Source organism: Cyanistes caeruleus, chromosome 2, assembly GCF_971803275.1.
Source record: "Cyanistes caeruleus chromosome 2, bCyaCae1.hap1.1, whole genome shotgun sequence".
Taxonomy (NCBI): domain Eukaryota; kingdom Metazoa; phylum Chordata; class Aves; order Passeriformes; family Paridae; genus Cyanistes; species Cyanistes caeruleus.
Genome location: NC_141702.1, coordinates 113,943,690 through 113,970,615, shown reverse-complemented (window position 1 = coordinate 113,970,615; position 26,926 = coordinate 113,943,690). Strand labels below are relative to the sequence as shown.

The 26,926-nt window shown below is 41.6% G+C and overlaps 2 long non-coding RNA genes across 3 annotated transcripts; one reads left to right on the top strand and one right to left on the bottom strand.

The window, feature by feature from the left end:
* Nucleotides 1-1,265: 1,265 nt before the first annotated feature.
* LOC111926682 (uncharacterized) lies at nt 1,266-7,320 on the bottom strand. The gene is made up of 5 exons (XR_002863120.2): nt 7,086-7,320; nt 6,256-6,361; nt 5,774-5,863; nt 5,177-5,265; nt 1,266-4,431 (listed from the first exon to the last, which is right to left on the bottom strand). It is a non-coding gene; the product is annotated as an uncharacterized LOC111926682 (long non-coding RNA).
* Nucleotides 7,321-18,546: 11,226 nt separating this feature from the next.
* On the top strand, nt 18,547-26,072 carry LOC147655147 (uncharacterized). 2 transcript variants are annotated; one of them, XR_015283874.1, is made up of 4 exons: nt 18,547-18,574; nt 18,917-19,070; nt 19,896-19,937; nt 21,214-26,072. It is a non-coding gene; the product is annotated as an uncharacterized LOC147655147 (long non-coding RNA). The 2 variants fall into 2 exon arrangements; XR_015283873.1 differs by lacking the exon at nt 19,896-19,937 and having other exon boundaries at nt 18,551-18,574; nt 21,214-25,077.
* The last annotated feature ends 854 nt before the right edge of the window (nt 26,073-26,926 follow it).

Here is a 26,926-nt window from a genome sequence, read left to right as displayed (position 1 = left end):
TGAGGAACTATTAAATTTGACTTCACTGCTCCACTGTCATTATGGAATTAGCATTAACGGCCATGTACTTACTGCAAGATATGTAATGAGACTTGCTGGAAATGACAATGCCAAAGATCTGGATCTCTGTAATTATAAACTCAGTATATATAATTTAGAAAGAAAAAAAAAAATTTAAAATCTCTCATGAGCTTCAGTTAGTTGCCAAATTGTGCTCGGGTCCCTGGAATGTGAAGCCAAATAATTTTATTTTTCCTCCCTCTTGTCTTCACTCTGAGTCTCTTGCTCTCTCTGGTTGCTTTTAATTAAGCCTGGGTAAAATTAGCAGACAGAAAATCAACACTTTGAAAAATGTCTCATTGCAGGATGATGGCAGGACAGCTTGAAAACTCCAGCAGTTTTTCATTGCAGTGGCTATAAAGAGTGCAGTAATGTCAAGCCTCCTGGAAAACCTATCATGGTTCCCATTGCTTGGGAAAACAGAGGACCAGAAGAGAGTAAATCCAAGACTTGAGGCATTGCCCTTTCCCCCATCTAAGCTGTACATGGGTATATTAAAATTTGCCACTCCTCGCTTTGGTGGCAATTCCCCCCACATGAAACACATCTCCCTTCGGTCTCCACCGGCACCATACTGTGTGTCATTTTTCTTTGGCCTTTGACTTCATCTCTACCTACCTTTTTGGCCCTTTTCAACACTTTTCTGACTGTAGTCTTTGTTCAAAACCTCTCAATCCTCCGGTGAATAGCCTGGTGCTCTTTGAAGATCTAAGCTGCCCCCTCATCGCTTGTTTTAGCTGTATTTACTTTTCTGTCATGACCATCTGATCTACCCACTGGAGCTTCCTATTCTCTGACAGCCATTTATGCCCCATCATCTCCGCCACAATTGCATTTTTCACTTTGTCTTCTCTTCTTGATCTTCCCAATCCTTCTAAAACATTTGTTTTCACATATATTCCAACGTTCTCCTTTTGTTTTCTTCTGCTAATGTCTCATGTCCTTACACCATCTTCAGGGCAATGCTCACCTTTAAGTGATAAGTCTTCCTCTCATCCTGAAGACCTCCCTGCCCCTTCAGGCTCTCATATATTCAGTAGATGAACAACTGACTCTCTGGACAGATAAATCAATAGGAAAGTTTTTTTCATGATGAGTCCTGGTCCTCTTCTGCCAAAACAAAGACTGTGGATGGCAGAGGGTCTGAAATGGCAGCTCTTGCAGTACAAAGAGACATCTTGGCTTTGATATTTTTTTCTCCAATCTTTTTCTCCCCAGGGATGATGGATAAACACAGTCCTCATTCTTACCATCATTTTGGAATACTCATATGGGCTTGATGTGTCACTTTAGGGCCAAAATTGAACTTAATTTCCAGTCCCGCGTGTTCTCTGTTATCTTCCAGACAGGACTTATTTATCACTGACTCTGAAGAGCAGCTCTTGCCCACAAAAGTCTGCTGTATTCACCTGCAAATTTACTTAAATTTTGCTTTTTTTTCTTTAGCCCAATCACAGTGCTAACACCTGCTCTGTATTAGACAAATACAGAAATGGTTTTTATTTTAAACACCCTTCTTCACAAGATAGAGCCAGTGCACTGTTTGGTTAGCTGTAGGGAATGTCTTTGTGATGCTCCCTCTTTCCTGACTTCCCTCTCTTAACATTTACAACAACTATATTTCATACTGGTTTTTAAGATTTATTTTTTTTAAGTGAAAATATAGGAGAGTATTTTTACTCCAAAATTCTCATCAAATACTCCTCTTCCGTGGCTCCTCTTCCTAGAGACATCTCTACTGAATTAGTTGTGTCCATAGCACATCCTAGAAAAGTTGTCCTGAGCTGTCCCAGAGCTTCCAGGAGATGGAACTATGAATGTTTGAAAGCTGAATTGAGAGATGCCCTTCAGTGTCCACACTGGCAAACTGTTGTCAGGAGAGCCGAGGATCTGGCAGCAAATAGCTGTTCTAATTGTGTTATTGTTGACAGCATTACTGTAAACTCTGCATCAAAACAGAGGGAGAAGTGCAGGTGGCAATGCAGTTCAATTGTGGATTTATCTCTGGAGAAAGAAGGGATTAACAGACTTTTCTTAGATGACTCTGACTTGTGCCTCCTCCCAGACAAAGTTAGGACAGTTTTTTTTCAATACGTACAGCTTTGGGATTTAAAAGAGTAAATTGTCAGTGATTGTAATGACAACACAAAGCAGCACAAGGACAGAAAAGGCTGCTGGGATTCATGAATTTGGGCTCTCACAGTGGGAATAAAAAGATATATCTGTGAATGAAATAAGATATTCATTATTTTTATGGAGTAATTAAGAAAAAAAAAAAAAAAAAGAGCAGGCTAAAGATTCCTTGTGGCCACACAAATCCGTCCTTGTTTAACAGGGTGTTGATTCTATTTTTAAAATTCACCCTGTGGTGCCAGAGTGCCCACCTCTGTATCCTAATTGCAGGTGCTGACTGTGCTGCTAATGAATGGTGTTTCAAGGTATCCCCTACAAATAAGTGTAAATTGCTGTAAGCCAGCGCCCTTGAATACGTTTCAGTATTTGAAGTCAATTTGTGGAACACTTGTGATCCTGTTGCTGACCTGTCTGTCCTCTGTCCTCTTGTTCCTCCTTTTCTGACTTTTCTCAGTAGCAGCCTATGTCTGCCAGCACAATCAGGGCTTTTCTTTTTTTATCAGCTGCTGTGAGTTCATGACTAAAACAAACCTTGAAATATTTTGAACAGACAGATGATGATACACCTGGTGAAAGGTTTTGAGTGATTGTTATTACCACTGTGCTTACCTTTCTTCAGCAACAAAGCTACAAGAAAAAGACGGAAGCAGAGGGAAAAACTGCATTTTCTGAAGTCAGTGTTCTAATTTCTCCTTTTTGACATTTGCACATACTGTTTTGTCTTCAAGAATATAGGATGTACCCTTCATAACAAAAGAAACTGAAAGTTGAGCCGTTCAAGTGTTTTGAGCATCCAAAGGAGGTGCATGAGGATGGTGAAAAGTCTGGAAGAGAAGCTGTAAGTGGAGCAGCTGAGGCCACTTCTTCAGCCTGGAGGACACTGACAGGAGACATGGTTGCAGTCTACAGCTTTCCCATAAAGGGAAGAGGAGGGGCACTGAACTCTTCTTCCTGGGCACTGATGACAGGACTCAAGGGAATGGCCTGCAGCTGAGTCAGGTGATGTTTGGTTGAAAAATCAGGGAAAGGTTTTTCCCTCCGAGGGTGTTCGAGCACTGAAAGAGGCTCCCCAGGGAACTGCTCACTACAATTCACAACAGCTCACACAACTCTTCACACCAAGTCTGATAGATTTTCAGAAGTTTTGGACAAAACTCTCAGGCCTATGGTGGAGTTTTGGGCTTGTTCCCTGCACAGAGTCAGGAGATGGACTTGATCACCCTTGTGGGTCCCTTTCAACTTAGGATATTCTATGATTCTCTCTTTCTTTCCTGTCTTCTGGAAGATATTTAGGTCACCCTTCAAGTTAACAGACAGCTAAGTCACAGACCTCTCCTTTTCTTTAAAGGAGAAGAAAGAAAAGAGCATTTTTGATGCCACTGAGTGTCTATAGAAGTCAAAAGGTATCATAAAGAGATCCATGTTGGCTTTCATGGCATTTCTTCATGCCAAAACCAAGTTATCACCCTGTATTTCCTATAGTCGTTTATTCCCTGTGGCAGAAAAAAGCAAGTGGGGAATGACATCATGGAAACTGTACATGTTCCACTGCACAGCTTCTCCAGGGACACATCTGGATGGTCCTCTTGGTACTGCCTGTGTGCAGCCTGCTTTGCTGCCCTGATTGCAGTAGCAAATACTATTTCCTAGCACAGCTCAGAAGTTGTTGCCCATTGGTTCCTTTACTTCCGCTTTGTGTTTTATCCAAAGTCACAGGTCCAGACAACCAAGTATTTGGAACCCTTCCCTGGCTATTTGCTGTAGATAGTTTATTGTGGAAACAAATCTTGGCAAAATGTTAATTGACCTCCTTTCTTGTATTTATTAACTTTTTATTTCCAGTGGTTTACAGAATGAAGGTGTTTAATGTAACAGATATTGTTACTTTTCTTTGCATTACTCGAGGCAAAGTCAGTGTCACCCCTAAGTTTGTCCATAGCATTTCCTCATAACAACCCTGAGCAGCCTGCCAACTTCCCTGGCACAGTGGGAAGTTTGCAATCTCCCAAGTGGCTGCTGCACTCTGGTAGCAATCAGTAGATACATGGCCATGAAATGAAACTTCAGGAAGGAGATGGAGAAGTGCCTGTAGGTGGGACCTGTTGATGGTGGTGGATTTTGCTGCTGCAGCAAATAAGGGAGATTTTCCTATGAAGCTTTTGCCTATTCTCTGTTCCCTCTTGCTCACTTCTTCTGGTTGCTGGACTCCAAAAATTTCTTTCTCAAAGCAAAGTGAAGCTGCAACATCAAGAATACTTGTAAAATTATTAACAATAACTTCAAATAACAGGGAACAAGATCAGAACCAATTGTATAGCTGTGTGGCCTTCTTAAGGCAGAAAGAAAAAAATAAAAATATATGGAATAAGGTTAGTTAACTTTGCTACCTAAATGAACATTATATGGACAAATATTCTGTACACATGCACCACTCAGCAGCATGTTTAATTTGTTAAGCACAAATGGATTCAAAAAGTGAGACCCTTTATCTTCATTAAAACTGATGAGAATGAATTGCAAGATGTGGCATTATTATTCTGGCATGATTCTCTTCATGTGGAAACCTCTGAAGCATTAAGGAGCACAAATAGGCTGCAGCATGGCCACATTAGGCTTTGCCATCACCACCTTGACAAATCTGAGCTGGTTTTTTTTCTCCTGCACTGCAGGATGCCTTAAAATAATGGAATCCCAGCAGCAGCAGTAAATAAAAACAGGCAGAAATCTCTCTCATGTAACACAGTATTAGAGGAATATGCCTTCTGTTTTCAAAAAAGATTGCCACATATCCAGTAAACAGATGCCTACACAGCTCTTTAGCCTTTGCAAAATATTGCTTCATGTTCCTCATTTTATGGCAAAATAGGTCACTCATTTTGACACTGCTCTTTATAGGCTTACAAGTATCTTAATTAACATTTTCTTCATTATAAAGAGGTAGAGCTGTGCCACTTTTTGCTTTTAGGTTTTCTGTACTACATACCTTTCTTTTGGGCTCTCTCCCCCCTGTGCTGTCATTGCTCACAGAGCTTTTCAAGGCTTCCCAAAAAGGCCATTATTCGAGCCATCAGTCTAAATTAAGCCAAGAAAGAAATTTAAGAGTGAGCAAAGCTTGCACACAGATTGCTCCAGCCAGCAGGAGCAAAACACCCTTGAGTTTCATAGGCATAACCATAAGCCTCACTTTGAGTGTCAGCACCCCAACAAAGTTCAAAAACTGCTAATGGCGCGGCGACAATGATGTCACGGCTTCGGGAAAAAACATATATGGGACTGTTAATGAATTTGCACTATGTGGACAGAAGAGTAAAATGCTATAGCTGAAGGTAGAGACAGTTTTCAGCAAACCCTTGTTTTCACAGTGGAACCTCTCAGTGTTACCCTACGTGGATGCCAAGGTCCTTAAACACAAGAGCAGTCGAGTGAGGCACCAGGAGGTCACCACTGCCACAACAGCCTTCCCTTGCCATGTATGCAACCACAGCAGTAAATTAATTCTGCCCCTGGGACAGTGCAATGGCCTAGTCATCTGGAGCATCTCAGAAGATTTTGACCTAATATCTCAGGACAATCCCCTTACCGTTACTAGTTTGTGATGAAGCTGCTCCCATCTCTGGTTTCCTGGAGATGAGCTAGAGTTCACAAGGAGAGGCCTCAGAAATGGTAAGTCCTAAATGCACGTGTAGAGTAGGTTAGACCTTCTATATTACAGCTCCATTACAGCAAATCCATAGCCTTTCATGGACACAAGCAGAGTGATTGCTATTTAAGAATAAGACTACATCTTCTTGTGGCCAAAAATAGGTCTTCCCCCCAACTCTCAATTAGATCACAATCACAGCATTTCAAATCAACAGCTAATCAATCCCCCTATATACTTTCTAGCCAGGGATGCAACCTGATAATTCATTCATTCATTCATTCATTCATTCATTCATTCATTCATTCATTCATCATCTTTTTTTTTTAAACCTGTTGCCTTAATCCTTGGGGCAGGAGCAGAAGCCTGTTTGGAGTTTTGAAGATGATCCCTACAGACTATTTCCCAGAAGTGGCACTCACCCAGAAACACTGCTCTCAGTTTCCTTTCTGCAGTTCAACAGCTGGTCCCCCTGTTGTGGGTCAGGTTTCTCAGTGCATTTTTTCCCATTTGTCACCTGGAAAGACACTGGGAAGAGGGGATGACGCCTCAGGGATGGATGGCAAGGTTAATTGAGTTAACAAAAGAGTAGCTGATCCAGCAGATCTGGCATACCACCAGAATGGTTTGGGGGATGGGAGGGGAAGTGAGTGGCAGATTTTAGCTGTGTGTGTGCAGTCTGTCCATGCTAGGAGTGGGGACAGTCATCTTGCAGTTTTATTGCACTGGGCCGGAGCTTATCTGACTTTGCCACTTCAGCCCGTGCCAGGAGTGTGTCACACCCCAGGAGCAGGATGACCCAAGGTGCCACTGGAGCACTCGTTCTACGGCTTTTTGGCTGTCAGTCTGCACTCTGAGGAGGCAAGGATGAGAGGGAGGTCTTTTGCATGGGATAACAGAGGATTTACTGCTCTAGGGAGTCTTGGGGGCAAAAGACAGTAAATGCGAGCGTGCAACAGCTGAAATAGGGAGGCGGTTCAAAGGGACGGTACAAAGTATCAGATAATCAGAGATATCCTGGGGAGGGTAAAAGGCAGGGTTCACAAAATCATCAACCAATGAGGGAGGGGGGGGTGGAATTTTGGTTACATGGACTAATCAAGAGTGAAGTTTAGGGGATTTCCAAAGTGGAATTCCAAGCATGCAGTGGGCCTAAGACAGGATTGACAGGAGACTCAGGGTAGATTCACAATGTGGGGTGGAAGGGTCTCATTTGGACCAAACCACCAACTTAGGCAATGACAGAACATACCATCAACAAGAAACACAGTTTTGTCCTGGACTTTCTTGCCTGTGACCGCTGCTTACAAGACAGAGAGAGGTCCCAACCACCCTCCACTGACTGAGGCTGGCCACAGGCAGCACTGAGGGCGACGGGTGCCTCCTGCCTGAGTTTCAGGACAATTGTCACTCCTCCATCTTGTCCCAGGCCGCCAGCGCCCCTCATGAGGGCCCGCCCCACAGCGCCCCCTGCTGGAGGCGAGTGCGGGGCTCCCTGGGGCGGCCAGCGCCCCCTGCCTGCTGCGGTCACAGCTGCACCCACGGGGAAACCCTGCTCCGTCCTTGGGAGGCGTCTGTCACTGTCTGCTCGGTTCTCCTCTTCTGTTATAGGTGTATTTTATAGTAAAGAACCGTTACTCCTTTTCCTACGTTTTTGCTTGGAAGCCACATAATTTTCAAAGTTATAACAATTTGAGGAAGGGGTCTTCTTTCTGTTCCAGGAAGGTTCCCACATTCCTTGGGAGATATTTGTCTTTTAGACCAAGACACCCTCCCATCTGAGATTTTGGTCCAGAGAGGGTAAATTCCTCTGGCATACGAGGTCCAGCCTTCATCAAAGATTAAACTCAAGACCCTTAACTCAAGTGCCTCTAAGGCTCTGGTTCAGCTTGCTGTTGAGAGGCCAATTGTCCCCAACAAATCCTGGTATCAGATCTTGACTACCTCCTCCACTTATTTATTTTTCCTTCTCCCTCAGTTTTGCTAAATTCCAAATAGTCACCCCTTATCCTTGTGTGTCCTGTTGGAGCACACAAGGTGCACCTCTCTTTAATGTACTGCACCTGGTGACCTCTCTTTAATGTACTGTTGAGGAAGGATGAGGGAATCAATCCCAGCATATTAGTTATTAGATTTTTTGAGGAGCCAAAGGCTTTTCCTGGCATTTCAATCACAGAGGGAGACAGCTCTGTTCTTCTTCAGTGGAATCTATAAATATGGGCACACAGAAAACTTCAGAAAGAAGAGGCAGGGAGAAGTGAACAGGCTGGCTCTGACCTTGGGGTGAGTGTTCACTTCTTCACTAGTTTTGCTGGTATTAAATCTGTAAATAGATGTATATATCCAGAGCAAGGTTTCTCTTTTGTGTGTTTGCCTTCTAAAAAAAAAATCGTAGACAAACCAGATTATCCCTTGGGTGTTTGGCCACATCACAGCTTCTTAGGAAGAGATTTGCATATTAAAATGTCTTCTCTCTGCTGAAAAACTTGTAGTTTCTCCCTTGGCACCTCTGGGTGCAGCCCTTGGGCAGCAAGGAACAGATGAAGGTTTTATGTTGCCATGTCTGCCTGCAGAGGGATAGGGAGTGAATGATGGGACAGGGGGAGCACAGAAACCCCCATCCCCTGAGGTAAAAGAGCAGGCAGGCACACAGCATAATTTAGAGAAATTAATACTTGGCTCACCAAAAGACCTCAAGGCATCACTGAATACTTTCAGGGGGGGAAACCCATGCTGGGGAGTTTTAATTAAACTAAACAGCTGGCAAAAACGGATAGCAAAAAAATGGATTAAAAATGTGCAGTGTCAATGAGTTATTAATATAAACCCTCACCTGAAATCTCACCAGGGATGAAATCCTCCCCTGCTGTTGCAGAATGCTCAGCTCCTCATCCTCCCTATCAGTTGATTTAGGATTAAAAGATCTCACCCTGAAGGATGGGGAAGCAGTGTGCCAAAAGGGATTCCTCTAGTTGGAAGAGGGAGAAATTACACAATTTGGAAGCTGGCTTTCCTCTCATTGCACCAGCTGGCTGATGGCCAGGTCTTCTGGTGCTGCCTTGCCTTGGCTGGGAGCAAGATGCCAGAATCACTCCATTTTGTATTCTGGAGAGTACAGAAATGGATTTTTCTTTAAACTGTCTCCTTTCAGACAGCACAACTCAACTCTGTCCAGATTGTATAATTTTCCCCAGGCTTCTCTGGACAGTGTTGTGATATTTTGCTTGGCACCAGGATTTTGGTGTCCTTTCCCTGCTCACTGTCTGAAGTTGGACCCTCTTGCTCTGCTCTTGTTTGGAACCCCAATCTGAAAAATTTAAGGACTGGCTTTGCTGTTAATTTCATTATTTTTTATGGTCAGCTCTATTTTTTTTATCTGAAAAGCTGCCTCCTTTGCTTAAGTAAGCGTAGGGGAACCTGAAAGTTCTTCAGAATAAAGTCTCATATCATGAGCAGACACATTCAAATGTGAATTCTCTTTATTTCACAACATCTATCATTCAGCAGCAAACTCTGTGCTTTACACTACAGCACACTGAAGCTCCTAAGTGAACCTGAGGATTTCATGATTCCTCATGAGAGGATTTTGTCACATGACTGTTTGAGACAAGCCTAAAAAATCAATGGGTGGATCAATGCAAGTGAATATTTTACCCCTGCAAAAGGCACAAAGCATCATCCACCCCAGCTCACGGTGCCTGACTGCTGGGGAAGGTTATCTAAGATACTGGCAGAAGTATATGGAATGAGGATTTTCAGAGGAGAATCTCTTAATTTCAGGGTTGGTTTGCTGATCTTCATGGTTACAGGGGCATGAGTTCAGACACAGTTGGTTCACAGGCACCCTTTCCAGGGTTGAAAACCAATAGTCAGATGACAAACCACTGGCAGCAGTGTTTCCTGGCCCACAAAAACACTGGCCAAGCATGAACTCACTTCCCCTATTATGCACTGCCATGCCAGCCCTGAAAACCTGAGAGCCCAGAGGATGCAGATCACAACCCTTGGTGCTGGGCATTCCAATGTGCTTGGTGATGGTCCTTGAAGCATCACATGAACCTCTGATGTGACACACATCAAAAGTCAGTGTGGAGTGAGGTTTCTTCCCCCTCCATGGGGAATTGTGACGATGCACACCAGAAGTCTCTCTGGCAGTGATGGGGCATGTTGGAGCCAAAGGGGCTGTGCCAGGTACCTGCTCCTCAGCCACTCACCACCTCCACAAGGTCTGTGCTTTGCATATTGCCAATCCATGAGAACTTTTAAATAATCTTTGTTTGAGGGAGGGATAATCACTAGCTCTTATTTTGCCCACTGACATCAATGCTACCAAAGAAGCCTAAACACACACCACCTTTTCTGAGGAATTATCACACTATAACACAATACCTTTGGCTCTTATTGATCCACCCATTGAGGATTATGCAGAGCTGTTGACAGATAAGACTGAAAATATTAAACAGCCACCTTGAAGTGCTGGTACCATACAAAGCCTTTACTGAATACCAATCTGAACATTCAGACTGCTCCTCGCAGATAACCTAATATTTTTCTATGTTAACACTCCACAATAAAAGGAATCAATTATATCTATCAGTCTGTATAGATTTGGTGCTGAGTTTTTGGAAGCTTAGTCTTGTTCCTTCATTATTAAGCAATCAATAAAACGTTTCAGTAGGAGCATTTTACTATTACATAATGCAAAATCTCATATATGTTTGGCTTCAGCTGATCCTCTGTGTTGTTCTTTTGTGGAGGTTGGATTTATAAATGTTTTTTTTCCCTATGACTATGAATTAATTATATAAAGCAGCCTGACATGGAAATCCAATCTGTTCTTTCACAAACAGACCATTCTGTTTGCTGCTTATAAGGAAAAACAACAACAAAAAAAATATTAGCAAAAAAAATAACAAAAGTCAGATGTAAATGTTTCAAATATTCATTTTCCTTAAATTAATTGTGGCTCTTCCCTTTTCAATAAGACACAGAATAATTGCCACAGCTCACTGGGGAGTGAACTAGAATTGAAGTACAGTCCTAGCTGTGCAGGGGGAGATGCAGCAGTGTCATAGATTGGTGGGATAGGAGTGATGGTCCAGCCAGGCTGTGAACACAAGCAGTTCACAAAAAAAGGTGTCAGTAAAATTTTACAGCAGTGTTTGGGGCAGTGGATGCTGCTCCTTGTCCTCCCAGGTTTTTTTTACCTTGATCTCCTTTTTCCTCAGAGAGATCTGTCACTCTCTCTGCATTGTATTATATGTCCCTGAAAAGCTTCTTCAGTTTTAGTCTGCCAAAAAGGGGTGAATAAGACAGTGAATTTAAGCAAAAACCTTCAATAACACATACCAGTTTTGCCAATTGATAGGTACAACAGAAAGGAAACAGACACCAATGGAAAGAATGCTCTTTTTTTACTACTAGCATCAATGCAACACAGACATAAAATGATACATTTAATAAAACAATAAGCTTACTATGCACTCATTTCCAGCAAAATACAAAATAAGCAAGATATCAAATGATTTCTATATGAGAAAGAGAATAGTGATCAAGAAAGATAAATCACCAATTGCTCTAATATGTTATCACCACCCAGACCCACAAGCTGCTGGGGAGCCCCTGTTGCAGTGATGATTAGGAGAACTTTCCCAGGAACTGGGAGATCCTAGCACTCTTAAGTTGCTGCAAGAGGGTCCAGCTTTTACAGACCCAAATCATCAAGTCAGAATGACTTGCACATCCTTCTGTGCAGAAATATCTGGTGGTACACTTCCCAGACTCCCCAAAATAAGGCTTGGCCAGAGCCCAGGCCATGGATGGGAGGATTTCTTCAAATATCTCACAGACAAACATTTGGTGATACCAACAGGGGGGGTTTCTTAACATATCACACAGACAATTACACAAGGTCATGCAAAAATCTCTAAAGCATCCGGTCTGGCATTAAAACAGCTAGCATAAGCAGTTTGGTGAGTCTGCAAACAAGGTTTATCTATTCTTAAATAACTAGCATAGGTGGTATTAGTAATATATTGTACAAGATTCATCTGTAAGTCAGCCCTGGCTCAGATCTGCTGTCCAGACCCTGGCACTTCAAAACCCCCATTTTAAAAACTAATCACAACAGAAGTTTCCAGATTCCCTAGAGAACTTGGCATATGTCCCCAGGGTCAGCCTGAGAGGACCTGGGTTTTTTTCTTTTAAACACAAATATGCTAGAAAACAGTATAGCTTTATCTAGTTTTATGAAGGATGTTTTCAGCTTTTAAAAAATCTTTGTGAGGGAAAGGCATACCTTGGCTTTGGATTAAAAAATCAGCATTCTTCACTAAAAATTGTTTTTGAAAACAAATTATGTTTCTACAGTGTGTTTTCTCACAAATATTTTGTGCACAAGAAAGCTGAGTAGTTCTTTGTGGGTTACTTTTATACTGTCTAATGGCATATTGCTAATTCCAAGCACACATAAAAACCTATGAGCTAGATATCCAAACCACCAAAAGATTATCTAAAAAAATACAGTGGTGATTATTTTTGCCATATAGTTTTGGATTTTTACGATTTATTTTAGTATTTTTCCCCAGTCTTTTTCTAAAAACATGAAGGGTATAAAACTGGATGGAGCAGATGAGGAACACTTATTTTTTGGCACCTGGAAGATAAGGATAGTCAGGATTCTGAAGGGTGATCTAGCCATTGTTTTCTAGGGCTTTTATGATATTTCTCAACCATCTTTACTCCTCTCTCACTTCTGTTAGAAGAAGAGGTCAAAAATCTGATTTCTTCTCCAGGCTGCTTTTTTACTTTATTAAGGATGGCAACATCAAGTCTATCTGCTCTTTGTGATGACTATTCTGATGGTTTCTCTCAAACTTAGCTCTAGCTAAGACTGCTGGCAGGAGTCTGCACTTCCAAGGGAGGAGGGTGATTCCTCCAAAGCCTTCCTTGCCACTAGCACAGCCTGCTCAGCACCGTGCTCTCACACTCTGTGGTTTTGGTAATTGCTTGTTTGCTTCCATCTTATTCACTAAGATTTAAAGGCTCCCCTGCCTCCCTTCTGAGGTTGGAATGGAGGACCATGTTCAGTTTTTAAGGTGTGTCTGAAATGCTTTCAGGTTTACCTTCTGTCAACTGCTGAATGCATCAAGCTCCTGGTGCCAGTGAACACACTCAGTCATCACCAGACAGCAGTGACAGTGAGCAGAACATCAGGGTGTAGGAATGAGAAAATATCAATATCAGACAAACATATGCATCTGTAAGAACAAATTGCATTTATAAATAAAGAAAATGTCAGGGAGACTCAACAAAGTGTTAAAAGAAATGGTGTTTCAGTCTTTACTGAGTTAAGCAAAAAAAAAAATTAAACATGGCCAAGGAGTCATCAATTCAATAATAATTTTGTAATTCTCTCTGAGAGCCTGGGAGAATGGGTCTGGAAAGGACTCTGCATCCCAGAGTTTTTCAGCAGGTTGTTGGCAGAATACCCTAAATCCTGCCAGTGGGAAACCTGAGGCCCTGGTCAGTAACTGGTAGGAATATAATACACCTGCTCTTTGGAAACTGCACCAGAATTGAGAGAAAGAAAAGGTGCAAATAATGCTTTTCCTAACATCATCCATGGCAGGCCATGCATGGAGTGGAGTGCAGTGGAGTGGAATGGAATGGAACAGAGTATTTTCAGTTGCAGGTGACCTAACAATGATCATCCAGTCCAGCTGACTCCAGGTCTGATTACAAATTCAAGCATGTTATCAATGTCATTATTCAAATGCTTCATAAATGACAGCCTTGGGGCATCCCTCTAGGAAGCCTTTTCCAGTGTTTCTCTCTTCTGATCTCCCTAATATCCAGTCTAAAACTCATCCATTTATGCCTCTGGCCCTGTGGCCCTTGGGACCCCCATCAATTCAAGGAGTATTCACATATGGCCAGAAATATCTTCAGCATCTTCTGGATGCTGACACAGGGAAAAGAAAGGGTTCGCTAGGACAAGAACATCTGAATCAGCTGCATTTGAAACACAGCAGCTCTGAAAAAAGCAAGGGAATTCCAGAATATAAATGGAAGTGAGGAGCCCACAGAGACAGTTACTCTCTGCAGCACACTCAGGGTCATGAAGTGAAATTGGTGTTTCAGGATCCGAGGGCCATGGGGGAAGTTTCAAGTTTCAAGCAAGTTTGGGTTATTTTTCTGATTTTCTTCAGTACAGGTATTCTGATTCTGTAATCATTTTCCCATTTAAGAAAATTAACTTAATGAATCTCCTGTATATAAAAGGGCTGTTTGCAGAGGGATATGATATACCCTGGCATCTCTGGGAGCATCTGCCCTCAACCAGGACTGGGACACCCCTAGAACAAGTCACCAAAGCAGATTTGCAGCAGAGCCTGATTTGTTCATTTTCTAAAATTGATTATATACCTCCTACCCAGCTATAGCAATAAGTGAAAGGGCCAGTGGTGAGAAGTACCATGTCAGTGGAGAAACATCTCCTGTGATATAGAGAAGTAGGGCCTTAGCTAGTCCACAGAGAGAAGCATGTACACCAAAGAGCCAGCCTGTCATCTGCATGTTAAATGCCTAAATTAGGCTCTAAGTCTACACACCTTCAAAATACCACGATTTCAGCAACAAACTAAATAAGCAAGATACCTGGTCATTAAGAGAAAGAGAATAGTGACTGAGGAAGATACATCACCAATTGTTCTAATACATTACCATCATCCAGATCCACAGTTTCTGGGGAGCCCCTGTTGCAACAACAATTTGGAGAACCTTCCCAGGAACTGGGAGGTCCACTCCTGAGTGAGACCTCCAAAGCTGCTGCAAGAGGCTCCAGCTTTTATAGACCCAGATCTGCAAGTCAGAATGATTTGCATATCCTTTTGTTTGGAAACATCTGGTAGTGTCTTTCTCACAGGTACTTCAGATTGCAAGTTGGATGCCTGCATTAGATCCAGTTCACAGTTTTCCCCTCTCACCAACTCCAGCACATTTATAAATCTCCACTTTTCTAATGGTCATATAGTTATTACTACAAAAAATGAAACAAATATATATATATATATATGATAGGCTAAACATACATATAAAACATAACAAAAAAACAGGTATTATATTAAATAATCACAGTCTCATATAGGTACTAACAATGTCCTGGGCAAAACCCAAAATGATGCAGTTTTTCCTTTGTGGTTCTGCAAGACACAGTGAATCCATAGTCATTCACTGACCTGTCCTTAAATCCAGAGGAGTTTGGGTCTTTTTGCCCCACAGTGGGTTTTCACTGGCTAGATTGCTTGCAGCACCTGTGGCATAAAAAAATCCTAGGAACAATTAGCCTTCAGTAAAACACTTATAAACGCAATCATGCAGTGATTTGTAACAATTTTTGTTGGAGCAAAAAAACCTACCATATCTATTAGGAGCACTTCTAGATGCATATTTAAAATTCATAAATATTGAATTCTGAAATTCTCTCTTCCAGACTCAATTACTCTTACATACTTGAAAAACTGCAAACAAGTCTATTTTTACTTTAGGCAAAGAGGGAATTTCCAGCTGTATACACCTAATTCTATGTGTATAAAAATAGATCCTTTTCCCCCAAGCCTTGTGCACAGTAAGTGTGCCCTCCCCATGGTCTCTCTGAGGGTTTAAAAACCCTCATATCTACAATTCTCTCTAAGGCCCTGCTATTTTCTAATAAGGAGAATAAATTATTGATATGGACCTAATGTGTGTGATGGTTTCTTTAAAGTAGCTCACAAGTACTGAATTAATTTTAAAAAATAAAATTGAGGGAATTGTTATAGTGCTGCAGCATTTGTTCAGAAAGCTTTGGTCACAAAAATGCCTGACTTAAAGTATTTCCTAGTTCAGGGGAAAATGAAGTATTGACTGCATAGCAGTTACAGCTCTTTCTATAATTATTGCTGTAAACTTGTCAAAAGAAGGAATAAACTTAGTAATCAAGTCAACAAGCTTCAAGTTTACCTTTTCCTCTAACACTTCTGGCAATGGCTACTAAATCATAACAAATTAGCAAACTGTATTACAGCAAAAAATGAACTTTCATGGCACAGATAAATTGCTGAATTTTTTAATCAATTCTTTGCAGCCTGGGTCCTTAAATATTTAACAATGGAGGCATAATGCAAAGATTATCTCAGAACAAAAAAGGAAACTCTCCAGTAAAGTTAGCAATGTGGAAAGGACTTTTTCCTGTTCAAAACTCTCTCTCTACAATGCTACAGCATTTTCACACTAATTTAAATTGGTGTTTCAGTGCCATTTAAATTAAACTACCAAAACAAAACATAACTGCAAATGAACAGATTTGCTAATATCCTCCTACCTTTCTAAAGGTATGACATGGAAGACAGGAAAATTACTAGGATATAATCAAATTACAGGATCCCCTTTCACACAAATAAGGACTCCTCTTGGGAATCAAACCAAACATATTTTGATGTTCTTAAAACTGCTATAGGTCTTTTCAAATTTTGCATGCTTTTTTGTGTCTCCATTGATTATATAATATCTTTAATGCAGAATGTCTTCTCAGAAAAATGTTGACTTTTCTGAACCATTTACCTTCTCTAGGAAAATAAAACTTTTTTTGGTGCAGGTCTGGCCTGTTTGAAAACATCAAACACCAAAGTAGACATGAGGGGCAGAGGTAAGAAAAGAACACAATGTATTGGCTTTTAAGCTGTGTTCAGTACATTTCAAGATCTTGTCTAGTTTTATGCTGCTGTAAAGCAGAGGACACTAATGGTGTCCTCCAGCACATTCTCATGGAATTACATCCATATGAGAAAAAGAAGGAAGAAAACAAAATGCTAAAGCAGCTGCAGGGAAACAAGATGGGTGTCCAGGTCTGAGGGCAGAGGTATTTGTGAAAAATCAGGAAAAGGAAATGATGAGAGGATATATATTTGCAAGAATGAAAACACAGAGATTACTACTGGGACCACTGCTGGAATGTCTAAGGAGAAAAGCAGCCTTTGTAGAGAGAAGGGGTCAGAATGCCTCCTGAGAAACTTTACAATCTCTCTGAAAGCCAAAATTATTAAATTGTCTATGTGATTAAGAGCTGCTATGCAAATTTGAATACTGGCAAAACAAAACCATGGGATAAGAATCAGTTTCTAGCTTACATAACATCATGACATCAACATTTGTCAGGAACATTTGGCACTTGCCCGCTCACCATTCATTTTCAGCAGATCTGTGTTCTTCTCTGTGTGTATGTGCCTCTGTGATTTTGAGAGGGGTGATCCCAGAGAAGTCAGTGTTGACTTCTCTGCAGATGAACTTTGCCCCTGTGGTGTTGGCCATTGAATCTGTGTTTCTCAGCCATTCTGCTGGGCCTTGCAGCACCCCTGAGACCTCTGCCCAACCTCCCTATGAAGACAGTGTCTGCTTGTCCTCGTGCATACACCAGCTGATAGGAATGGTGCATTGGGCTCACTGTAGAGTGCTTAAATACAGGCAGGAGGTGTGTGTGTTTTGAGGAGGGGAAATGAAGTTGCCTAACTTCACCTTCTGCTGTTGCAGGAAAGCTACCTAGTATTGGCTATACTGCCACGGTGAGGGAGCAAACCAGCCAAGAGCTACATGATGGGGCTGCTGCAGCATCCTAAGAAACCACAGGTACAATTCCAGGTGCAAGAGATCTCAGACCCACACCCAGAAATTCTGTGGCTGGAGATGAATCTCAGTTTTGCAAGTGCTGTGCCAGATGTGATGGGGCAATGGAGCGGGTCAAGGCTGTTGAGCAGAGACTTTGCACTCCATACTTTCTGTAATTCATTTCACATCTCATTTCCTGAAGATGAGACCATAAAGTACAAGTGATTTTTCTCACAGGAGCTCACTGATTATTCCCTATTAATTGCATTTGTGTTGTTTCAGTATTTTTAAGTCCCAAGAAGCAGGATTTTGTTATGTGACACTCTCCTACTGATAGTACCCTCATCCTTACAATATTATCCCAGCTGCAAGGAGTTTACAGTGGGATTGAAATCCCATGTCCCAGATGCTTCAACACCTTGGAGCAGGATGAATTTTGCTATCAAGTGTGCTTTTTCTGAAGCATGAACCAATGCTTTGATCAGCAAATTCCCAAAAGGAATGTAAAGAGAATACAAAGTTCAGCATGTGGCAGGAGAGCCAGAGAGAAAACTGTGCAGCGCAAGCAGAAATCTCTGTGGCTGATGTGCTGTGGTAAAGAGTACAAAGAATAAAATATCATGCTTTCTCTTTTCTTCTGCAGGCATCAATGTGGCCCTGATGATCTAGGGAAGTGTACAACACAAGCAGCAATTCCTACACAGCTTTCTGGTGAGATGCCTCAGAGCATCCTTCTCTAGCAGATACATGATTTTTTTGAACTGAAGGCTTCCATTTTCACTCCTCGCGCTTCACAGTTGCCACATAAAATCTTGGTGTTAGTCTTATGCCACCCTGGCTAAGACTTGTGCCAGCACAGTGACCTTTTGAGAACAATCCTGGTTCAAGATTTCAAGCTCATTTTTACAATTGCACCATTGTTCTGGGTTTGGTTTATCAGTGAATTTTGTCCTACCTGCTATCTGGAAGAAGGGCAATGCACTGCCTGACAGACAATGGGGGCAATCAGAAGACAAAAGATGCAGCTAGGTGTCATAATATTCCATTGAAATAGCCCTGGCTGGGGGGTAGGTTGGAGGTGATACCACGAGAAAAAAGGTTAGGGGACTAAGTCCACCAGTAAGCCTTTTCCCCAACTAACACACATTTTTAATTACCTCCAGAATATTTTCCCCTTGTCCTTCATTTAACCTGTTTATACTCTTTTAAAGTTAGCATCAGAGAACAGATTTATACTTAAGCAGAAAAAAAAGCTTTTTTGAAAAAAAACCAGAATTTTTTAAGAAAAAAAATTAACCTTTTATTTTTCCCCATCTATTTGTCAATTGCCTACTGAAAGTATTTTCAGTGTTCCTGAATATATCACCCTGGAGGGAAAAACCAGACAAATATATCTACTTCATATGATTTATTTTAACACCACATCTTTTATGTTTATAGCTTTACCAACTACAGTGCTCAGCACAGGGGAGCAACATTACACCTATGGTCTGCCCCAGGGCAGCCTGGAGATATCTCAGCTGTGCTCAGAGAAACCTCAACAGCCAGATTTGTCCAGAGCAGCTAAGACCCCCAAAGAAAACCTGAAAACCAGGTAAATTTTATTGGATCTTTTCTTTTCTCTTTGCCTGCTTTCTCTGAACACTGTCATAAATGCCTTGGGCACTGTGTAAGGGTGGACTTCTGTAAGAGCACAGGGCAGAGTTCAGCACATGGATGTTCCTTCCTCCTTGTAGATCTGAAACCTTCCTTCTACATCCTTTTCCCACTGCCAATAGTGTTTTCTTTTACTTAAACAAATTCTTAGCTATGCTTTCTAATGAAGAACAGCAATTCATGAGCAAGAGGTGTCTGGGACTGTGCTAATGGAGTGGCATTACTCGCTCTATCTAGTGCCAAAATAGCATTTATTAACCATCTCTGCTGAGGCCTCAAGAGCTCAAAGGTGGATTCTGCAGCTGGCACACCAAAAGGAGAAACAAAAAAAAAAAATCCCACCATTAATTAAACATTTACAAAATATGTATTAAATTTTAACTTCCCCTGATGCACAAGATAATGGAGGAGGATTATTGGGATTGTCGGGTTTGGGTTTCTTCATTTGGATTTGTTCAGATTTAAAGACTGTTAATATGAGACTCCTGATCAATAAGAAATGCTTTAGTGATTCTTATTTATTTTTAGGGAACTCTACAAGCATAATGAAAAGTTTTATTCTTATTTCAGAGATGCAATTTAAAAAAATCACAGCTTCTAAGAAGGTCAATATGGCTTGATGACAACATTGATTTTTGGAATATTGCTGATAAACATACTGAAGGGGTTTTTTTAAGATAACTTCCATCTCTTTAAGACCTTTGTCAGATATCATTTGATTAGTAAATACCTACTCTAAATTAAACTTACACATTAATTACAGTGCCTCATCACTATTTACTGGAAAATTATTCAAAAGGGTTAAGTAAGTAATAATTATTTTTTTTTTTTACTTCATTTTTGGGACTGGACTTTTGTTTGCAATTGTTACAGGGCACAGGGGATCCCTGAGGTGCAAACTTGGTCCTACTGAACTTCAACTGTTTTGAATACTGATTTGCAAGGGGTGATAGTTTTCACGTTGATTTTTGAATCAAATTCCTTTGACAAACTGAGTTTTTCTTGCCTTACAGTTTGCTGTCTGTCCCTCATAGCTAGCCTTACTGTAACTCATGCTTAGCAAGCACTTTGGGAACTTTAATAGGAAGGATAAGGGGTCTTTTATTACTCATTATTGTATTGCCCAGAGAGAACACCAAGCTTGGAGCAGGGATCACTGCCACAGAATAGGCAACTGATAAATATGTCTCACTGATTTTTGTTTTCCTTCATGGGAAAAGATTGGGAGTAGCCTTCTGCTGATGTTGGAGTGAGAATGAGCTTGCAGTCAGTGTGCTCACTCAAAAGGACAGATCAGCTATCACTCAAACACCTTTAGTTTCTGCCTTCTCTGGTCTATGTGTGGGGACAGATGGTCTGAATTGCCTCAGCCCCACTTCACCAGCAGAACCAGCCATTTTCCATGAGTACATCAGCAGCACTGTCAACACTACAGCCTACTTATTGCATCTCCCACTCAGCCCTTCCATGGCTCATTTAAGTGATTTCACGCTACTCTTGCATGTGAAAAAGATTTGTGGCTGTAACTTTGAGGGGAAGGAAGGAAGAAAGTTTCATTCCCACTGAAGTGAGGGATTTCCAAGGGCAAAACAGCCTTCACTCAACAGGTACACCTTGTTAATGGCTTTCACTAAAGAGAAGTCCCAGCTGTGGCTCTCTTCAGTGATCCTCTGGCGCTGGATATGCATTGAAAATGGTCTGATTTATTAATGGTAAATAACACCTATGCCTGCAATGATCCTAAATAATCATGTCCCCCAAAGTGTATGGTCTTCAGAAATGCTGCCTGAGAGATGAGGCCCAGCTAATGTAAATGAGTATCACCACATCTGGGGGGACTTAGTAACACCAAAGATTACAGAAGATGATCTGTTAGCTTAAGAATTAGATGCAGTGCCACATATAAGTAGAATCTTGGCCATAACCATAATTTTAAAAGGTGCTAATGAACACTAAATCAGGTTTAAAAGCTATTATTGTGTCTTTATACAGCAAAGGAGGTGCCAGTGATTGCTGCACATTTTCAGACAAAAATAGCATCTTTGTAGGGTTTGGTTTTTGTTTTCATTCTTTCTCAACAGTGGCAAAGGCTCCAAAGACATCAGTCGGCACACCACACTTGCAGATATTCGGGTTTTGTTCTGCAAATACCTCCTGGTTGTCATTCTGGTGAAAGGAAGGGCTTTTTGCCTGAAAAAAGCTTACACAAGAAAAAGGATCTCAGGCACAGATGTGCTTGTGAATCTTCTTTGCTGGACTCCACCGGATGTTCCGTGATGGGGACACATGGAGTCCCTGGATTAAGAGGCTGGAATGAGGCTTTAATGAAGGAAATCCCAGTGGTGAGATTACTCCTTTTCTGATGAGCATCTGCTAAAACTCTCACCCTTCCAAACATGATTGCTTTGGAAGTCCCATGCCCAGGGTTTTTCCTGTCCTGCCTGTGCACCCAAAAGATGCAGAACCTCAGAGTGGCCCCATGTCATGCTGAGCTGGCCACGAGCCACCTCGACAGACTGACCTGCAGGCAGTGAGAGCACCTTCGTGGGGTGAGTTTGCAGAAACTGCTGTTCCTGCAAGAGACCAACCAGAGTCTTCACTGCCAAGAGCAAAATAATTGCTTGGGGCATGGGAGATGATTCTGCAGGATCACCCCAGAGCCAGTGAGCCTCTGCAGGCAGGCAGCTCTGTGTTGTTACTCTCTCACATGTAAACTTGAAGCAAGGCCTGGAGCAGAGTTTGACTGCAGCATTTCAGAGGCAAAAATCATTCCCTCTTTCCAGCTAAATGCTGTCAGATACTAGAGACACATCAGACTTGCCACTTTGCTGCAAATTGAAGCCACTAATATCTGTGCATCTTTAAGGTTCAGGAAGGGTAGATGAAGCATATCAGAAACAACAACAAAAAAATAGTAGTCCACATTGTATAACTCCCTGCCATTCTGTCAATTTATGTGAAATAATTCCTCTTCCATGCATAAATATGCAAAATGTACCTTTTTACTTGGCATTGCAGCCCACTGCACAAGCACCTGTCAATTTGAATTAGAGACTCCCCACAAAGTGCTAGGCAGGAATTTAACAATTTAGCTCATAAAGGGGAAAAAATTTCCACACTTTATTTAGTGCTCTTTTCCAGTCATAAAAGGTAAACAAACATTCCTAACCACCTTCAAAACTAAATCTCAAGCAGAGGAATGCACACAGGAGTACCCAGGTCCTGCTGCACATCTCACCAAAAATGGCCATTCCTCTCTCATATACCAAACTGGAATACTGTAAATTAACTTTTCATTGGCCTCAGGACTCGAGATGTAAATTGGTCTATGCCTGTGAGAAGTAGCACTGCATCAGACAAATGCTTTCCATGTCACCCTGAGATACCTGCAACATACCTCCTAGCTGCATATGCTCAAAGGCCCATTTTCCCCCCAAAGTACCTGGAATTCCCAGCTTTATAGTCTGCATTACTCCAGTGAACAGGTATTGGGTAAGAGAGGACTTTTGGAGCAAAGCCAAACACTGAGTGATCTTATGGGGCAAAATCAGAATTACCTGCATGGGCCTCCCTTTCCCAGGCTATCTGAGAAGAAAAGAGGATCAGCAGAGGAGGGAAAGCAGTATTTCCCTAGAGCAAAATTAGTCCTAGATCTATCAAGCAATTATACTCATCTTTTAGTCTGTCTGTTCATCTTTTCATTCACATTGAAAAAAGAGATTTTTGTCAGGCTTTGCAACAATTTTTTTGGTAAATATGTTTGCGGAAAACTTAATTTTCTAAAAGGCAGTTAATTCCCTAATTAAGCATTTTCTCCCTTTCTCATCAGTAACAGTGAAAACATATCAAGACAAATTCCCAAAGATGCCTGGCAATGTCAGCTTTTCCTTCTAAATCCCCTGGACAAGTTCAGTTAACTGCAATAAGAATATGAGGGATAACATCTGAGGCCCCTCTGGCCTTGCAGCCAGGGACCAGAGATGTCTGTTCTTTTTGCAAAGTTTTCCATCTGCTCCCTCTGATCACAGAGAGAATAGAGAGAAGCACATAGTGGAAGTGAACCATAACTTATACTCTGCATGAGACTCCATTTCCAAATTAAGGGAAAAACAGGGAAAAAATAGGAGTGCTTATTAGCAGTAGAGTTTGCAGTGGCAAGCAGATGCCTGGCAGGGCAGATGGACATGGGCAGCCCCTGAGCTTCCTATGAGCTTGATGGTTTGGTGCTGGAAAAGGGAAGAGCTTTGGTGGTTTGCATTTTCTCTTGTCTCACTTTTGGTTTATAGCAGGTAGCAGTTGCTCTTGCCTCATGTAGCAGATTAAGAGAAGCAATGGGACTGAATCTATGCTTTAAAATACCAGCATTTTGATAAGTCACAGGCTACCTAAGAAAGCTCTCCTTTGTTTAATTTAGCATAAATAATTTGAATGAGATATTTCATGCAATGAGAAATAAGTCTTTGAGACTTTGGGAAACATCATGACAATTATTCACCATCTCTGGGAGCATGATACTTGTGTGAAAGGGCTCCTGGCCAGCCCCTCCTGGCTGGCCATTCCCAGCTCATTTCTCAACAGAGGCAGAGGGAAGCTGCTGTCGAGTCACAACCAGGATTAGGGTTTCTCCTGTGATGCTCAGCCCCATGGAAGTTCTTTCTGCACCTCCCAATTCTCAGTTGGTCCCTAACCAGCCCTGGGCACTGATAATGTACCCAAATGCCCCAGCCCCACTCGCTGCATCAGGACAATGTGTTTGCTGTGACCATGAAACTGGGTGCTGTGCATGTCCTGGACACCTGTCATCTGCCTTCAAACCCTTGCCAGCAACAATCTCATATATGCAATCCTTCTCTTTTACATCTCAAGACATATTTTTATTTAGCACCAAGAGCAAACTCTGCTCCCAGCTACCTTTCCCTGTGCAGAAGCCAAAGTTCAGCTAGAGAGCCATAAGACACAGCTGCACAACAGAGGAAACACCACAAAGACATATAAGCAACATGACAGTCGGTGAATATTCTCTAATTATGCTGAAAAAAAGAGACATAGAAAAGCTCACACCAGTTGACACTTGGCTGCATCACCATGGTGCTAATTGGCTGCAGTTAATGAGATGGCAGAATTGATGCTAGAAAGAACCCAGGCCAGGAAGAAATAACACTGATTAGCTAAAAATTAAGGTAAATCAGGAAGATCTCCCCACACTACTTACACTCTGCAGCCAGCCTTGGAAAAGCTTGCCAGAGAGAGGCAGGAAAATGTGAAAGAGAAGTCCCAAAATTCACAGTTCTTCAAAACTGACCAGAAAAGTCACAGGCTGTCCACCAACTCCATGCACACCATAAAACCCTGTGGCAGGTGGCAAGCACAGGTCTGAAAATGAATAGTCCATTCAGGCTGTTGATGTTGTAAGAGACAATTCATATGGATTTATTTGCTGCTGATGTCTGTAAGGTGATGCAGAGAGAGAGGATAAGACAACACATTTGAAGGACCAAGAGCTGGAGTCACATGGAACCTACGCTGAGATCAAGAACAATCCATGAGGGAGCAGGTTCACACAGCCAGTGCAGCTTTCCAACTTCAGCAAAATCTTTGCCCTTCAATAGGCAAACACTTGGCCAGGAGTGGGGATTCAAATATGAATGAGTAACTTTAGCCCAGCTCTCATCACATTCCTTTGCTGACTCACACTCAAAAAAAAAAACCCACAAACCAGGAAGCAACGTAACATAAATGGGATTGAACTGCCACACAAATTATTTCCAAGAAAATGTTAATGTCTGACCCAAGGCTCTGGAGTCATTTGTCATCTTCTCACTGCTCCAAAGATCTGTTCAGACATGTATAACATACCCTGTCCATTTTTTGTCCACATAGAAAGCCATAAAAAAGCCAAGAAAAATCCATTAATTTTAAACAACAGTAGGGCAATAATGCTCACTCTCTTCACAGCTCTTGTGGGGACTAGTAGTAGTTTCAGTGCTTTAAAAGATGTAAGTCCTGTGTTAACCACAAAGTAGTATCAGGAAAAATGCCTGGCTCTCAGAAACAATTTGCATTTCTGTAAATTTTACCTCTTTCAGCTCAAAAGATAAGGTCCCAGCTTCTTAGTATGTCAGATTCCCATGGGAGTCATATATATGGATATGTATGTACAAAAGAACAAAAGAAACTAAAATCCTAACCAACTAGTCAAAGCTCTATCTCATTAAAAATCTATGGCTTGATTTTCTTCTCAATTTGTCCTAAGGGGCAAATGGGTGATTACTAATCACCCATTTATTGAGTGAACCCTGAGTTTATCTTGTTGCCTCCCCATGGCTCACAAATTCAGGTGTGTCCATCCTGGGAGCAGATGGGAGCAACACTAAGCAACAATATAATCTGTTGCCTCTTTTTCCTCCCTCTCAGCATTGGCTTGGCCACACACCCACGCAGCTCTGTGCTCTGATGGCTTGGGAAGATGCAGAAGAGCAGTTTGGGGTGCAATGTGAGCACAGACAGGGCAACAACTCATTGCTGAGTCACTTCAGCCCATGTAGCTGTTGCCATGCACAAAGAGGCTCTGCAAAGGGGATCTTTACCATGTGTCCTGGCTGCTGGCTACCCCCAGAGAGATAAAACTAAGGGTCACTGTGATAAATTGGCTCCAGCAGGGTGCCCTGCAAAGCTGTGGCACCGGGAGAGCAGAGGGCTGCTGGGGTGGATCTGGAGCATGGCACTACTGAGTCACTTGACACGATGCCTGTGATGCAGGAGCTTTGGTCACCATGGAAATAATGGATCAGCATTTTTCTTCCACATACTCGGGCTGGGAGCAAAACAAATTCCAATGATAGTGTTCATGTTTTTATAAGAGAGTCAAAATCCATTCCTTACTTTTTCGGTTTTTTACTTTTTATGGTTTGACTTACTTTCACCAGTATGTACAGGTTCATTAAATTAAATAGCTGTACCTATTTCATTAAAAGAATTAGAATAAAGATTTAAGCAATCTTTAGAAGACTTTCTGCCATAAACCTAATTTGCCTTCTGTGTCACTCATGGGAAATCAAGGACTGAAATAATTAAGGAAGAAGAAGTTCCTATATGAAAAAAAGGCTTAAGAGACCAGACTTTCTGTGTCAGGATGCACTTAGGCAAATACATTCTTTTCTTCACTCATGCTAATCCACATGCTTGGTGATAATAACCTTCATGTTATACTGCTTTGACCCATCACCACTGCTCAGGATTTGCAGCATGACAGGATCCTAGTCCTGACTTTTTGCCACATAAAATAAAATTAAAAAGCAATTTATACAACCTCTTGTAGGAAAATGACAGTGCTCAAAGGAAATGTGGTCAAAATATAATTTGATTTAAGTATAAGTTTCACACATCTCTCACTCATCAGTCAATGAACTTTCTATTTCATCTATTAGATGGGTGAGATTATTTTAAGCTTTTTTTTTTTTTTTTTAAACTCTTATGGAGCCAGTTAAGAAATAGTCAAAGATATTAAAAGATGCTTAAAACAACATAATACCCAAGAAAACTGTGAGGTACTACTAGCCTGTGGCACAAACAGAGGGAATCTGTACCAGAGAATAATGCAGATTTCTGAAGAGCTGGAGGTGCTTTTGATGGAAGGTAGCTGGATGTGGGCTCCATCACCATTCCCAAATCAGCTCTCTGTTTGCTGACTCAACTTGACACCACTTCATCCTTCCACAGCTTTCACCAGCCTGGTGCAGCCCTGTCTCATGGAACTGTGGATCTGGGAGCAGATGTGCACAGCTGGCTCGAGGT